The following is a 15,534-nucleotide window of genomic DNA, read 5'->3' as shown; positions in this document are numbered from 1 at the left end:
AGCAGATAGGGGAAGCCCTAAATGAGTTCTTTGCTTCAGTTTTCACCAAGGAAAGGGAACTTGTTATAAATGAAAACTTTGAAGAGCTGGGATACAGTCTTGACCAGATCGAGATTGATGAAGATGACGTGCTAGAAAGTTTGGAAAACATGAAGATTGATAAGTCCCCAGGGCCAGACCAGATTTACCCCAGGCTGCTCCGGGAAGTGAGAAAGAACGTTGCTAAGCCGCTGGCGAGGATCTTTGTCTCCTCACTCTCCACGGGAGTCGTACCGGGGGATTGGAAGGAGGCAAATGTTGTTCCTCTTTTCAAGAAGGGTAATAGGGAAATCCCTGGCAATTACAGACCAGTCAGTCTTACGTCTGTGGTCAGCAAAGTTTTGGAAAGAATTCTGAGGGATAGGATTTATGACTATTTGTCAAAGGATAGTGTGATTAAAGGCAGTCAGCATGGCTTTGTGAGGGGCAGGTCATGCCTCACAAATCTTATTGAGTTCTTTGAGGAGGTGACAAGACAGATCGACAATGGTTGAGCAGTGGATGTGGTGTATGTGGACTTTAGCAGGAATTTGATAGGGTTCCCCATGGTAGGCTCATTCATAAAGTCAGGAAGTATGGGATACAGGGAGATTTGGCTATCTGGATTCAGAATTGGCTGGCTGACAGAAGGCAGAGAGTGGTTGTAGGTGGGAAGTATTCTGCCTGGAGGTTAGTGTTGAGTGGTGTCCTGCAGGGCTCTGTTCTTGGGCTTCTGCTCTTGTAGTTTTTATAAATGACTTGGATGAGGGGGTTAAGGGGTGGGTTAGTAAATTTGCAAATAATACAAAGGTTGGAGGTGTCGTCGATAGTATAGAGGGCTACTGCAGGCTGCAGCGTGACATAGACAGGATGCAGAGCTGGGCTGAGAAATGGCAGATGGAGTTCAACCTGGATAAATGCGAAGTGATGTATTTTGGAAGGTTGAACTTGAATGCTGAATATAGGATTAAAGACAGGATTCTTGGCAGTGTGGAGGAACAGAGGGATCTGGGTGTGCAAGTACATAGGTCCCTCAAAGTTGCCACCCAATTGGATAGGGTTGTTAGAAAGCATGTGGTATTTTGGCCTTCATTAATAGGGGGATCGAGTTTAAGAGCTGTGAGGTTTTTATGCAGCTCTGAAAGTCCCTGGTGAGATCACACTTGGAATAGTGTGTCCAGTTCTGGTCGCCCTACTATAGGAAAGATACAGAGGCTTTGGAGAGGATGATAAGAAAGTTTACCAGGATGCTGTCTGGACTGGAGGGCTTGCCTTATGAAGAGAGGTTGACTAAGATTGGATGTTTCTCTCTGGAGAGAAGGAGGAAGAGAGGTGACCTGCTCGAGGTATATAAGATAATGAGAGGCATGGATAGAGTCAATAGCGAGAGACATTTCCTCAGGGCAGGATTGACTGTTACGAGGGGTCATAGTTTTAAAATATTAGGAGAAAGGTATAAAGGAGACGCCAGAGGAAGGTTCTTTACACAGAGAGTTGTGAATGTATGGAATGTGTTACCAGCTGTGGTGGTGGAAGCAGAGTCATTGGGGACATTTAAGTGAAAGCTAGACATGCACATGGAGAGCAGTGATTTGAGGGGTGCGTAGGTTAAGTTATTGTATTTTACATTCGGATTAAACCTCAGCACAACATCATGGACCTAAGGCCCTGTTCTGTGCTGTACTTTTCTATGTTCTATGTTCTATGTTCTCTGTCCCAGTCTATGTTTGGAAAGTTAAAATCTCCTGCCATAACCACCCTATTATTCTTACAGATAGCTGAGATGCCCTTACAAATTTCTCAATTTCCCTCTGACTACTAGGGGTCTAGAATACAATCCCAATAAGGTGATTATCCCTTTCTTATTTCTCAGTTCCACTCAAATAACTTCCCTGGATGTATTTCTGGGAATATCCTCCCTCAGTACAGCTGGAATGCTAAAGTTCTGAAGGATTCAAAAGGTTTGGAGAGAAAGCGGGAACAGGGGCCTGAGTTGGATGATCAGCCATGATTCTAGTGAATGGTAGAGCAGGCTTAAAGGGCTGAATGGCCTCCTCCTGCTCCTATTTTCTCTGTTTCAATTAGTCTCTCTCATGATTTGAAACAAATGCTCTCTATTGTTTCTTGTTTGGCATCAGTCATCTGCGATTAATAAATCTGGTGTTAAATACCAAGAGAACATTTCAATAATGTGTGTGACCTCGGATCAACCAGCCCTCCACAATCTGCTCACACTGAAAACCTGACATCAGCCACTCCCAGCTCCAGGTGACAACTTTCGTTGCCAAAACTCGATTGAAGTGTTTCACGGAGACATGAGGTAGAGGCGTTAATAATCATTGACAAATTACCAACTTTGTATCACATTCTGGCTGTGAACCAGTTCCTTGTTTTAAAATTGACACCAGTTGTGAGACCACAGAAACTTGCTGAGGGAATAAAGGCACAAGATTCCATAAATTGATCAAATAACTTTCCACTTTATCAAATAAAGTTAGAAACAGGAGGACAATCTACTCTACATATGTAAAACAGAAATTCTATCTTCAAGAATTAAGCTGAAGCATATCTGAGTAAAACAAACTGCGATCAAACAGCTCACAGAGAACATAAATCAAAAATGTGATCAAGATATATCCCATGGTTTTCTAAGCAATGTTCCTAGATGTTAGTGACACAATGCTCATCAAATCTCTTAACACTCATCAATTTTCACAGATGCATCATTGAAAACATTCCATCCAGGAACAGAAAAACCTGGCACAGCAGCTGCTCTACCCAGGACTGTAAGAAACTTTAGAAGATATTGTGCACAGCCCAGACCATCACAGAAGCCAATCTTCCATCCATAGACTCCATTTACACAACTCACTGCCATGAAAAGGCTGCCAATATTAAAGAGCTATCCCTCTCCAGTAATGCTCTCTTAAAGAGCTATCCCTCCTCAGTAATACTTTCTTCCAATCTCTTCCATCAGGCAGAAGATACAGAAGCTTGAACACACGCACCAACTGGTTGAAGAACAGCTCCCTCCCTGCTGTCATTAGACTGATGAATGGACTTCTCTAACTTCAAATCTTATGTTGACCTTGTTTTTGCACACCTCCTGTGCAGTGTAACCCTGTACCACCTCGTTCTGTCTATACACCCTATGATCTGTACGTCCTTGTTTGTTATGATCTGCCTAGACTGCTCACAAAACAAAACTTTTCACTGTACTGAGGTGACTACAATAAGTCAAATCAAATCAAATTGATTTAAACTTCAGAAGAGATTCCACTTCTCAGTTTTTGCTGATCTAAACTGAAACTCTTAAAAGGAACATCTTGTCATGGACTCCCTCGATGATTCAATGTTCTGATGGATCACCTTCCTGTCCAGGAACTATATCCCCATGCAAGCCTCCTCCCCTCACTACCACCACCCGTTTCACCAAGCGAACATTGCCCCTGGGTTTATTTCCATCTGTGGCCAACTGTGAATGTTAAAGATGGCATCAAATTGAAAGAAAAGCATTTAGTTTTTGTGAAATAGTGACAATTAGAAGACAGCCACAACAGCAGGTCAGAGGCTAGAAATACCACAGCAAGTAACTCACCTCCTGACTCCCCAGAGCCGGTCCACCAACTACAAGGCACAAGTCAGGAATGTGATCGAATACTCTCCGCTTTCCTGGATGTGTGCAGCTCTACTAAATCTCAAGAAGCTTAACACCATCAGGACAAAGCAGTCCCCACTTGATTGGCACAACACCCACAAATTTCACTCCCTCCACTACTGACGCTCAATGGTTGCAGTGTGTACTACCTACAAGATGCACTGCAGAAATTCACCAGAGATCCTCAGACAGCACCTTCCAAACCCATGGCTACTTCCATGTAGAAGGACAAGAGATATATGGGAACACCACCCCCGAACATTTCCCTCCCAGCCACTCACCACCCTGACTTGAAAATATATCGCCGTTCCTTCAGTGTCACTGAGAAAATATCCTGGTGCTCCCTCCCCAATGACATTGTGGGTCAAGCCACAGCACATGGACTGCAGCGGTTAAAGAAAACAGCTCACCCCCACCTTCTCAGGGGCAACTGGGGATAGTCAATAAATGCTGATCCAGCCGACAAAATCCCACAAATGAATTTTAAAGAAGGAGGAGATGTGGATACGACATATTGTGATTTATAAAGTGCCACATAAAATGCAAAATAATTGATTGTGGTATTTGATTTTGATTTTGTTGTTGTTACATGTACCTAGGTACAGTGAAAAGCTTTGTTTTGTGAGCAGTACAGGTAGATCATAGCAAGCAAGGACACACTGAACAGAGGGTGCTTTGACAGAGTGAGGTACACAGGGTTACACTGCACGGGAGCTGTGCAAAGTAAGAACGCTGCAAAATGATCATAAGAAAAATGAGAATAAAATCTGTTGTAGAAAGCTTGCAAAGAGTTGCCTTGTGTCGTGGGGGTGAAAATTGAGCAACTAACAGAAAACAGAGAGTGGGAAAAATAATTTTGTAACGAGGTTGGCAAGATGTCACAAATGCAATGCCACAGTGACCCATGCTCAGGGCTCAACTCATTACATATGAAGTTATTGAATGAAGGGACTGAAGGTACATTTGCTAAATGTGCTGATGATACCCATAAAGGAAGGAAAGTAAACTGTCAAGAGGACAGAGGAGTCTGCTATAGAATATTGATAGATTAATTAGGTGGGCAAAAATGTTTCAGATGGAGTATAACACAGGAAAGTGGGATCTTGTCCATTTTGGCAGGAAGAATACAAGAACAGCATATTATCAGAGCGAAGAGAGATTGTCAAATTATAAGGCACAAGGAGATCTGCTACATGAATCAGAATGTTCGATTCTGGGCACAGTCAATGAGTGGAAGACAATTAATGGTGGTGACGTTGTGGTAATCTCATTGGAGAGTAAATTCACCATCCCAGTTCATGGTTGGAGCACATGGGTTTTGGTCCCATCCTGGTGAAATTTGGACCTGAGGAAAAGTCAGATGTGAAGGACAAACAAAAGAGTGGTGCATTACAGGGGCCAGAATAAGGTGAGCATTGAGGAGAATTGTAGCAGAATCACCATGGGAAGTTCAGCCAGACCCCTCCCAATGTCAGGATCAACTCATTACACCTTTAATGATTTTGCAGAGTTTCCCACTGGGCAATAATCAGTTGTGAAAAATGGAGGATTATAGTCATTAAACACTTTATTAACATCAGAACTCGCCTCATTAATATTTAGCTTATCTTCTCAAATTCTCGGCATGGCAGTTTGAGCAGATCCCTGGTGACTTTAGCTACCCAATGACCTGGAAGGAGGGGGTCTCCATGATGTTCCACACCAAACACCATCTCTGGGCACGGTCCACAGGCACCAGCCATACCTCCCTCACCAATGGACATTGGCATTTTTCCTCCTATGCCAGTCTCTTCTCATAAACACAGGTGCACCTTATACTTCTTTCTTCATCCCCACCAAAACTGTTGGTGTTCACCTGACACCCATCACAAGCACGTTGTAAATCTTTGTTTGACATAACTTTTAACTCCTATGTCTTCCAATGAGCTCTGCATTCATTTTGTTATTTTTTGTTCTCTATAAGAAGAGATCTTGTCAGTTTATTTCTAACTGAATCTGTCAGTTGGAACATTGAACAGGATAGAATAAACTGTCTCGCCTTTTAATTGCTGTATATGTCCCAGGGACCTGAAATGATCAGCGGTTATTAGTCACTACCTCAGTCTGGGAGTGTGCTACTGGAAAAGTACAGCAGGTCAGGAGAATCGACTTTTTAGCATAAGCTCTTCAACAAGATTCCTGGTCAAGGGCTTATGCCTGAAACGTTGATTCTCCTGCTCCTCAGATGCTGCCTGACCTGATGTGCTTTTCCAGCACCACACTCTCAACTCTCGACTCTAATCTCCAGCATCTGAAGTCCTTACTTTCTCCTTCCTGAGTCTGGTCTCTCATTGTATCCTACCTGTGCCCTGATCCATGGGTTTGCAGGGATACCATGAACACCCATAGCTACAGGTAGGCCATGTCTCCAAATAGCCAGTCACAGAGCCCTAGATGGCATTAGTAACATTGAACAGCCAACCCTGGGATTACTGAGTTTGCAGGCACAATGATGAATCATCCTAAAATGCAAGTGTGGAAGGCCACAATCTGTTACTGGAGTGAAAACATATTCAATGAACATGTTTCATGCCATTTGTGAAAGATGCCCAGACATCTACAAATGACCAATAGCCTCGTTAAAAGGATCATTGGAAATCTACCCGGAAGCATACTATCAAACTCCAAATTAACAAGTTCAAACATGACAGAGCAACCTCTGGCCCTGACCTGCCCTCCTGAGGAGTGGGGATTGCAAACTACATTAAAACCAAGAGAGGTCTTTAATAAAGTAGATTTTTGCCTAACTTTACAAAATCAGCATAAAGCAGACAAGTCCAAACAAGTCCTGTCCTATTATTATAGGACAAGCCAAACAGAGAACAGCCAGGGAATTCCTAGAGGCATGGCACTCATCCACAGATTCAATCAATAAGCACATCGACCTGGACCCAATATACCGACCACTGCAGCGGACAGCTGGAACTGACAACCGGAAACGGCAGATACAAATCGCTATCAATGCCGGAGGAAAGATCACAGAAGCACTTCACAGTAGGCTCCCAAGCACTGAGGATGTCACCTAGACAGGGGACGAAACGTCTGCAACACAAATTCCCAGCTCGACGAACAGAACCACAACAATGAGCACCCGAGCTACAAATCTTCTCCCAAACTTTGAAGTCCTGATAATATCTAATATTAACCTCTAGTGGGGAATTCATCCAGACAGAGCAGCCAGCAATTGCAGAATTTTATGCAAATAAGGTTCCAATTATTTGAACAGCAGCACAAAGGCTACCTTTCATATATTGGCCCAAATATTCCTTTTTGAAGTTGGTGAAACTTGCACATAGGGTTCCCTCCGAAGCACTGACCATGCCTTAATGAAAAGTTGAAACCTTTCCAGAAGGACCCAATCTTGAGGAAGAGGCTGAGGCCTCAGAGGGTTCGGACTCATTTTTCTGAGCAATCATCCACAAAATGATCAAGTGACAGGAACCCAAACAGCTCCCACTTACTGCCGCGGTTAGGGCCACATCAGTCAGAATGAACAGAGTAAAGTCCTTGTGGAAACAAAACCCAGTCTTCCCATCAAAAATAGCCTCTATTCTGATCCTCAGTTACATTATTACTGGACAAGTCAGATGCCGGACTGAGAGGTGGCTTGATAGATCATATTTTGATTTGTTTTGGTTTTAACGAACTGGTCTCTAAGTAAAATATAAACAAGCAGTGCCACAGATTTTGTTTTAATAGTAAAGCACAAGTTTATTAATAAAAGAAATGAAGATAAAATGAAACTCAAATCACCATTCCTCCAATACACACACCACAGTCCTTGAATCTAACAACTTGGTAGATTTAAACCACTTGTGACTTCAATGTTCAGACAGAAACTGCAAATAGCTTCTTTCTGGAGCTATTGTATACCTGAGGTTAAATGGATGCAACTTGAAGTAACCTCTTCAGGGTTTTACTCCAATAAATCTGCTTTGGAACAAACAATGACACCTCACTCTAAGATGACCTAATTCATTACATATCCTTCCTTTCTCAGGAGCATAAGTCCTTATTCCAAGGACTTCACAAAACTGTCTAAAACTCTCAGTAAAACTGAAAATGAAAGACTCTTTCTCCAAACTAGAGGGGTTTCACTTAACTTAAAAAGAAATAAATGAGGTAAAAACAATGACTGCAGATGCTGGAAACCAGATTCTGAGTCAGTGGTGCTGGAAGAGCACAGCAGTTCAGGCAGCATCCAAGCTGCTGTGCTCTTCCAGCACCACTAATCCAGAATTAAAAAGGAATAAGTTCCAGAAATCTCGCACAAGCTTTGAAGCCTCATTATTTACTGCAAACCAAGTGAAAATAATCACAAGTCTGTAGTAATGTACAAAAATTATTCACTCTAAAGCCAGGCCTTATTCAAGTTCATTATTAACTTCAGATTAACACAAAACTCTAAGGTTATTAACTCAAAACCCGAAACGCAAACTTAAAATACATAATATTAAATAAACATGCACATATGTAATTTGCATCATACCCTCATTGTGTGTGGCACTATCACTGTGCTAAATGGAACAGACTTCAAACAGATCTAGCAACTCAAGACTGGGCATCCAGGAGTGACTGTGGGCCATCAACAGCAGCAAATCTGTACTCCAGCACAATCTGTAACTTCACGGCCCACCACTCAATCATTACCATCAAGTCAGGGGATCAACCCCAGATAAAACAAAATGTACAGGAGCGTCTGCCAAGTGCAGCACCCACCATCCTAAAAATAAGGTGCCAACCTGATGTTATCAAACATGTCTACTCACAAACCAAACAGCATGGATAACATCGAATAGACAAGGCTAAGCATTGCCACAATCAAATGGATCAGATCTAAACTCGACAGCCCTGCTGCCCCTAATCACTGATAATCACACAACGTCCAGCAGCCCGAAGATGTCTCAGATGCTGAAACAGTCCATGTCCAATTGCAACAAGATCTAGATTGTATCATAAGGGCCCAACAAAAAACATCTCCAACAAGGGAGACTATAACGACCACGTCTTGACAACCAATGGCGTGACCATCACTAAATCCTCAACAATCAACACCCTGGGGCTTACCATTGATCAGAAACTTAACTGACTCACCAAATAAACACAGTGGCTATAACATCAGGTCAGAGATTAGGAATACTGCAGCGAGTAACTTACCTCTTGACTCCTGAAAGCCTGTCGAGGAGAAAGTGAGGACTGCAGATGCTGGAGATCAGAGCTGAAAATGTGTTGCTGGAAAAGCGCAGCAGGTCAGGCAGCATGAAGAAGGGCTCATGCCCGAAACGTCGATTCTCCTGTTCCTTGGATGCTGCCTGACCTGCTGTGCTTTTCCAGCAACACATTTTCAGCTCCTCAAAGCCCGTCCACCATCTACAAGGCACTAGTCGGGAGTGTGATGGAATCCTCCCCACTTGCCTGGATGGGGTGCAGCCCCAACAACACTCAAGAAGCTTGACACCATCCAGGACAAAGCAGTCAGGTTGATTGGCACCACATCTACAAGCATCCCCTCCCTCCACCATCAACACTCAGTAGCAGCAGTGTGTACTATCTACAAGATGCACTGCAAAGATCCTCAGATATCAGCTTTCAAACCCACAATCACTTCCATCTGGAAGGACAAGGGCAGCAGATACATAGGAACATCGCCAACTTGAAGTTCCCCCCACACCACTCATCATCCTGGCTTGGAAATATATTGCCTTTCTTTCCTGAAGAAGGGCTAATGCCCGAAACGTCGATTCTCCTGTTCCCTAGATGCTGCCTGACCTGCTGCGCTTTTCCAGCAACACATTTCCATCTCTGATCTCCAGCATCTGCAGACCTCATTTTCTCTTCTATTATGATTGAAGGCAGACAAGCCCTCAGGCTCTGATGACTTATACCCAGGGTCTTAAAGGAAATCTGTGGATCTACTGTTTATAAATTTCAAAATTCCCTCATTGCAGGAAATGGTCCAGTGGATTGGAGAAATATTAAATAACACTGTTATTCAAAAGAAGGAGGGAGGTAGAAAGTAGAACACAACTTAGGCCAGTTAGGGCAGTTAGACTAGTTAGCTTAACATGTTTCATTGGGAAATTGTTATAATTCATTGTTAAAGAGTCCCGACAGTGCAGATAGAGGCTAATCAAACCCCATCAGGTCCACACCCACCAAAGAGCATCCCACTCAGACTAACCTGGCAGCATGGTGGCTTAGAGGGTAACACTGCTGCCTCACAACACCAGGGACCTGGATTTGATTCCTGCCTCTGGGAACTATCTGTGTGGAGTTTGCACGTTCCCCCCGTGTCTGCGTGGGTTTATTCCCACAATCCAAAGAAATGCAGGTTGGGGGTGGATTGGCCATTCTAAATTGTCCATCGTGTTAGGTGCATTAGTCAGGGGTAAATATAGGGTAGGGGTCTGAGTGAATTATTCTTTGGAGGTTCGGTGTGGACTTGTTGGGCCGAAGGGCCTGTTTCCATATTGTAGAGAATCTAAAAAACCTTGACCCCTAGACTGCACATCCCTGGACACTATAAGCAATTTAGTATGGCTAATTCACTAAATCTGCACATCTTTGGACTGTGGGAGGAAACCAGAGCACCCGAAGGAGACCCATACAGACAAGGGGAGAATGTGCAAACTCTATAGTCTCCTGCGGTTGGGATCGAACCTGGGTACTCAGTGCTGTGAGGTATCAGTGGTAACCACTGAGCCACCATGCCTCCCTCAGGATTGTTTTATGAAGGGTGAATCATGTTTGACTAATTTATCAAAGGGATAACAAGCAAATGGAATCCTATAGTAATAAATCCAATTGTATGTCTGGAATTCCAGAAGGGAGGCATATACAGACAGAAGCAGATGGGTATAGATAGAACTGCAGAGCATGTATAAAAGCCAATCACTTACAGAATAAAGAAAGGAGAATGTTGAAGGAGTTTTCAGAGGCAGAGTAACTGAAGAATCAAAGAAAATAAAACATACATAATGTGAGTTTTGAGAACAAGATTGACACAGGAACCCTACAACTGCCTGAAATATCAGGAGCAGACAGCTCCCTGAGAAAATATATTCATCCAAACCTTTCAGATCAGGAGAAATAAACCTACAACCAAGATTCTGAGGCTGCTGCTTGATTTTGGAGCACAGAGGAACATCCTCCTGCTCAGATCAGTCCTGAAAATTTGACAGAAAATGATTAGTCAAAGAAAGCTGTTCTGAAAATGAATGATATAGTGCTAAAGGTTCACTGGAGAATTGAGTTCGAGGCCAGAGGTGCAGACAACAGAAACTACATTAACTGCATGTTCCACATTGTGTTGAAAGAGATGGTCCCAACATCCTGGGATGCAGTAGCTGATCTCAGGAAACCATGAGGTGAAGGAGCTTGCACTGAAGCTGGGAGGGAGTACTTGATTGGTAACAACTCTCTGATTAAAAAAAAATTGATCCAGAGGTAAAAAAAAAACAGTTTTTTTAAAATACCTCACCTAACTTATCAACAGGGGAAAAGGAAGACTTGAGAGAGCTCCAGGAGATGTAAGAGAAGCATGATGGACAGAATGGCCTGATCCTGTGCTGGATCGATCTATCTTCTAAGCAGGTGGTCACTAAAATGGCTGAACCTACAGTTAGGCCTGAGAGAGAGAAAGAGAGGGAATATGAGAGGGAGAGAGAATGTGTGAGAGAGACAGACAGAGAGAGAGAGAGAGAAGGTGTGAGTGTGTGTGAGAGAGAGAAAGAGAGGGAATATGAGAGAGAGAGAGAGAGAATGTGTGAGAGAGACAGACAGAGAGAGGAGAGAGAAGGTGTGAATGTGTGTGTGAGAGAGAAAGCTAAATGGACAGCTGAGAATTTGTCTGAATCCTAAAGACCAGACCATAAAGAGGGATCATTGCCATAAATCTAACATGGAAAGATCACACCAACACAGTCAGAGACAAAAGTTTCCAAAAAACTTGGCTTGGTTCAGAAGTTTTGGAGATCCAGCTAGAATCTTAGCGACTAAAAGAGGAACAGCAGTAATCAGAACTGATGGAAGCCGCTAAATGCCACAGGAAGCCACCGAAACAGAAAAGGAAACTAGGAAGCGACTTTGAGCTGAACACTGAGTGTTTCACCTTTACTGAAAGTTTCTCATTCCTAACTTTCATTGAAATGAAATGGGATATGAAACAGAATTTTCAGTTTTTCTCAAAACCATGAGATTGCAATAAATTTAATTAACACTCCAAATTAGCTCTGAGTTGCTGCACTTTAATAACTATTTAAATGTAGTTCACTCCAAATCTCTCTAAAGATCAGAAAGAAGCAGACTGTAGAAATATTGAGAACATTAAAGGTTCATTTTGAGTCCTGTGTATGTAATTTATGAATGTTCTGCAAGGCGAATAAGAACTCATTGATCGGTGTGTGACTGCATTAACACAGCTGATCACATCCCGTGAATTCAGGAACCTGACCTGAAAGGTGGAATCATATCTCCAGCTTGGCTGCTATAAGAGGAGAAATGGACAGTTGATGAACTTATCAATGTGTTCAGAAGCTCTGAGCTTATAAGTTAGAGCTGCAGCATATATGTGGGTGAATCATGTTGCTCTCACCATGGAGAAGCAGCTCAGAATGAGCCACAATCTTGTTGCTGAGACAGTCAAATTGCAGCAAAATCGAGGAAATCTCCACAGAACGTTCAACAAAATGATCGAGGCAGAATTGACAAATATTACACAGATCACCCCATAAAACAGAAGAAAAATGTCCAGCTTGGGAAAATACATGGCATTTATTTGAAAGAAAATAAACTAATTTACCAACAAACATTTGGCCCGGATGGTGACAAACAAGCTGACAGCTACACAGGTGTTACGGTCATAGCTGATTTGTGCATATCAAGGATGGACACTCAGAGATATCTCACAAAGATCCAGATGCTTCGGTCTTCAGCTGAGAGCAGGTCAGGCAACATCAAACCTGTGGAAGAGGAATTGCACTGAAGATAGCAGAATGTGACAAGGCAATATAAAGTGACAGGTAAATCCAATCCTAATGCTTCCTGTCACATGATGAGCTGACAGACAGGAGTAACACCAGGGGATGACCCAAAAGGGACACTTTCAGAGGCTGGTTGAGACTCAGTGATGGAAGAATGCTCATTTCAAGAGGACAAAGTCAGCCAAGATCCCAGAGCATTGGCAAGAATAAAGATTTCCAGGTATTAAATGCAAAGGTAACATCATTTGCCTCTGCAGAGACAAGTCAAAAGTTCAGATTCGCAATCCTAAATATGTCAGAGAGATTTGATTTGATTTGATTTATAATTGTCACATGTACTGAGATACAGTGAAAAGTTTTGTGTGTTAACCAGCCAAATCAAACCTGATATAAGTACATCAGGGTGACAGGACAGAAGGCAGAATATAGTGTTAAATGAAGTTTTTAAAGGTTCTGGAATTTATAAAGTTTTCTAGGGAATGTCGGCTGACAAAGAAATCACACATAACCTGAAGTATCCAACCGCAGGACAACAAAAAAAAAACAGGGCTTCAAAATGTTTTTAAAATGAAGTAACAGTCCTACCAGAGGCATCGAATGCAGTGAGAGAGATGAAGGCACAGTGGAAACCAGCAATCGGGGGAGAGGATCGTGAATAAAAACAAAAATCAATTATTCCAACCAGGAAACAATGAGGACAAGTCAATAACTCAGCCCAAGGCATGCTCTCCAAGACCCAGTAAGAAATCATAGGCCCTGGTGCTGCTGTTGGGCCAGGCCCCAATCCCATGGCCTAGTCCACACGCTTTACCTCTACTCAATCACTTCAGCCCTTGCCTGAGGGTCTGCTCTTGGCCCAAGAACAACAGATCCCTAGAACACTAAACCCAGGTTATTAGGCCTCAATGTACACATTCCCCCCAACATCTGAATCCCCAATACATCCCGCCATCACAATTCACAATACATTCCCACAATACATCCCATGGCCTGGTCCCACATGGGACCACCATTCTGGCAGGCAGGTTTGCTACTGCAACACAGCTACGTTTAAACTAAGTAGCCGGGGGGGAGGGGACAAACTGGATGTTTAAGAAGGAAATTGGAGAGAAAGTTAGAACAAGGGAAGTCAAGAAAGACAACGGTATCAATGAGGCAGAAAACTCGGAAAGGCATCATGCTGTAAGGTTGAGTGAAATAGAAGTTGATGGGAAGGGTGAGAGCAGTAACAAATTAAAAATACTATACATGAATGCACGAAGCATTAGACATAAGATGGATGAGCTTGAGGCTCTTTTGCAAATTGGCAGATACGATATTGTGGGGATAACTGAGATGTGGCTTCAAGCGGACAGGGCCTGGGAAATGAATATTCAGCCCAATGCATGCTCTCCAAGCATGAACATGTTGACGTGTTATCGTAAGGACAGACTGACGGGCAGAGGGGGTGGGGTGGCCTTGTTGGTAAGGGAGGATATTCAGTCCCTTGCGTGGAGTGACCTAGAATCAGGGGATGTAGAATCAGTGTGGATAGACCTGAGAAATACTAAGGGTAAAAAGACCCACTTGGGAGTTATCTACAGGCCCCCAAACAGTTGTCTGGATATCGGATGTAAGTTAAATCAGGAGCTGAAATTGGCCTGTCGCAAAGATGTTACTACATGGGGGATGTTACTACTGCATGGGGGATTTCAACATGCAGGTAGACTGGGAGAATCAGGATGATATTGGACCTCAAGAAAGAGACTTTGTGGAGTGCCTCAGAGATGGATTCTTAGAGAAGCTGTTGCTGGAGCCGACCAGGAGAAGGCAATTCTGGATCTAGTATTGTGCAACGAACCAGAATTGATCAGGCTCCTCGATGTGAAGGAGCCATTGGGAAGTAGTGACCATAATACATTAAGCTTCAATCTGCAATTTGAGAGGGAGAGGGTACAGACGGAAGTGACAATATTTCTGTTGAATAAAGGGAACTATGGAGCAATGAGGGAGGAACTGGCCAAAGTTCAATTGTGCAATACCTTAGCAGGGATGAATTACTAAGAAGGAAATACGCAGAGAAAAAATGAGTTACGAAGGTAAACTGGCCAAAAATATAAAAGAGGATAGTAAACGCTTTTTTAGATATGTGAAGGCAAAAGAAAAAATGGTTAGGACTAAAATTGGGCCCTTGAAGACAGAAACAGGAGAATATATTACGGGGAACAAAGAAATGGCAGAGGAATTAAATGGGTACTTCAGATCTGTGTTCACTGGGGAAGACACAAGCAATCTCCCTGAGGTAACAGTGGCTGAAGGACCTGAACTGAAGGGAATTTATATTTGCCAGGAATTGGTGTTGGAGAGACTGTTAGGTCTGAAGGTTGATAAGTCCCTGGGGCCTGATATTCTACATCCCAGGGTACTGAAGGAGGTGGCATGAGAAATCATGGATGCGTTGGTGATTATTTTCCAGAGTTCGATAGATTTGGGATCAGTTCCTGCGGATTGGAGGGTGGCTAATGTTGTACCACTTTTTAAGAAAGGTGGGAGAGAGAAAGCAGGAAGTTATAAACCAGTTAGTCTGACCTCAGTGGTGGGAAAGATGCTGGAGCCTATTATAAAGGATGAAATTATGACACATCTGGATAGTAGTAACAGGATAGGTCAGAGTCAGCATGGATTTATGAAGGGGAAATCATGCTTGACTAATCTTCTGGAATTTTTTGAGGATGTAACTCTGAAGATGGACGAGGTAGATCCAGGAGATGTAGTGTACCTGGACTTTCAGAAAGCTTTTGATAAAGTCCCACAGAGGAGGTTATTGAGCAAAATTAGGGCGCACGGTATTGGGGGCAA

This window comes from Chiloscyllium plagiosum, chromosome 20, assembly GCF_004010195.1.
Source record: "Chiloscyllium plagiosum isolate BGI_BamShark_2017 chromosome 20, ASM401019v2, whole genome shotgun sequence".
Classification (NCBI taxonomy): Eukaryota; Metazoa; Chordata; class Chondrichthyes; order Orectolobiformes; family Hemiscylliidae; genus Chiloscyllium; species Chiloscyllium plagiosum.
This window is presented reverse-complemented; position numbering follows the sequence as displayed.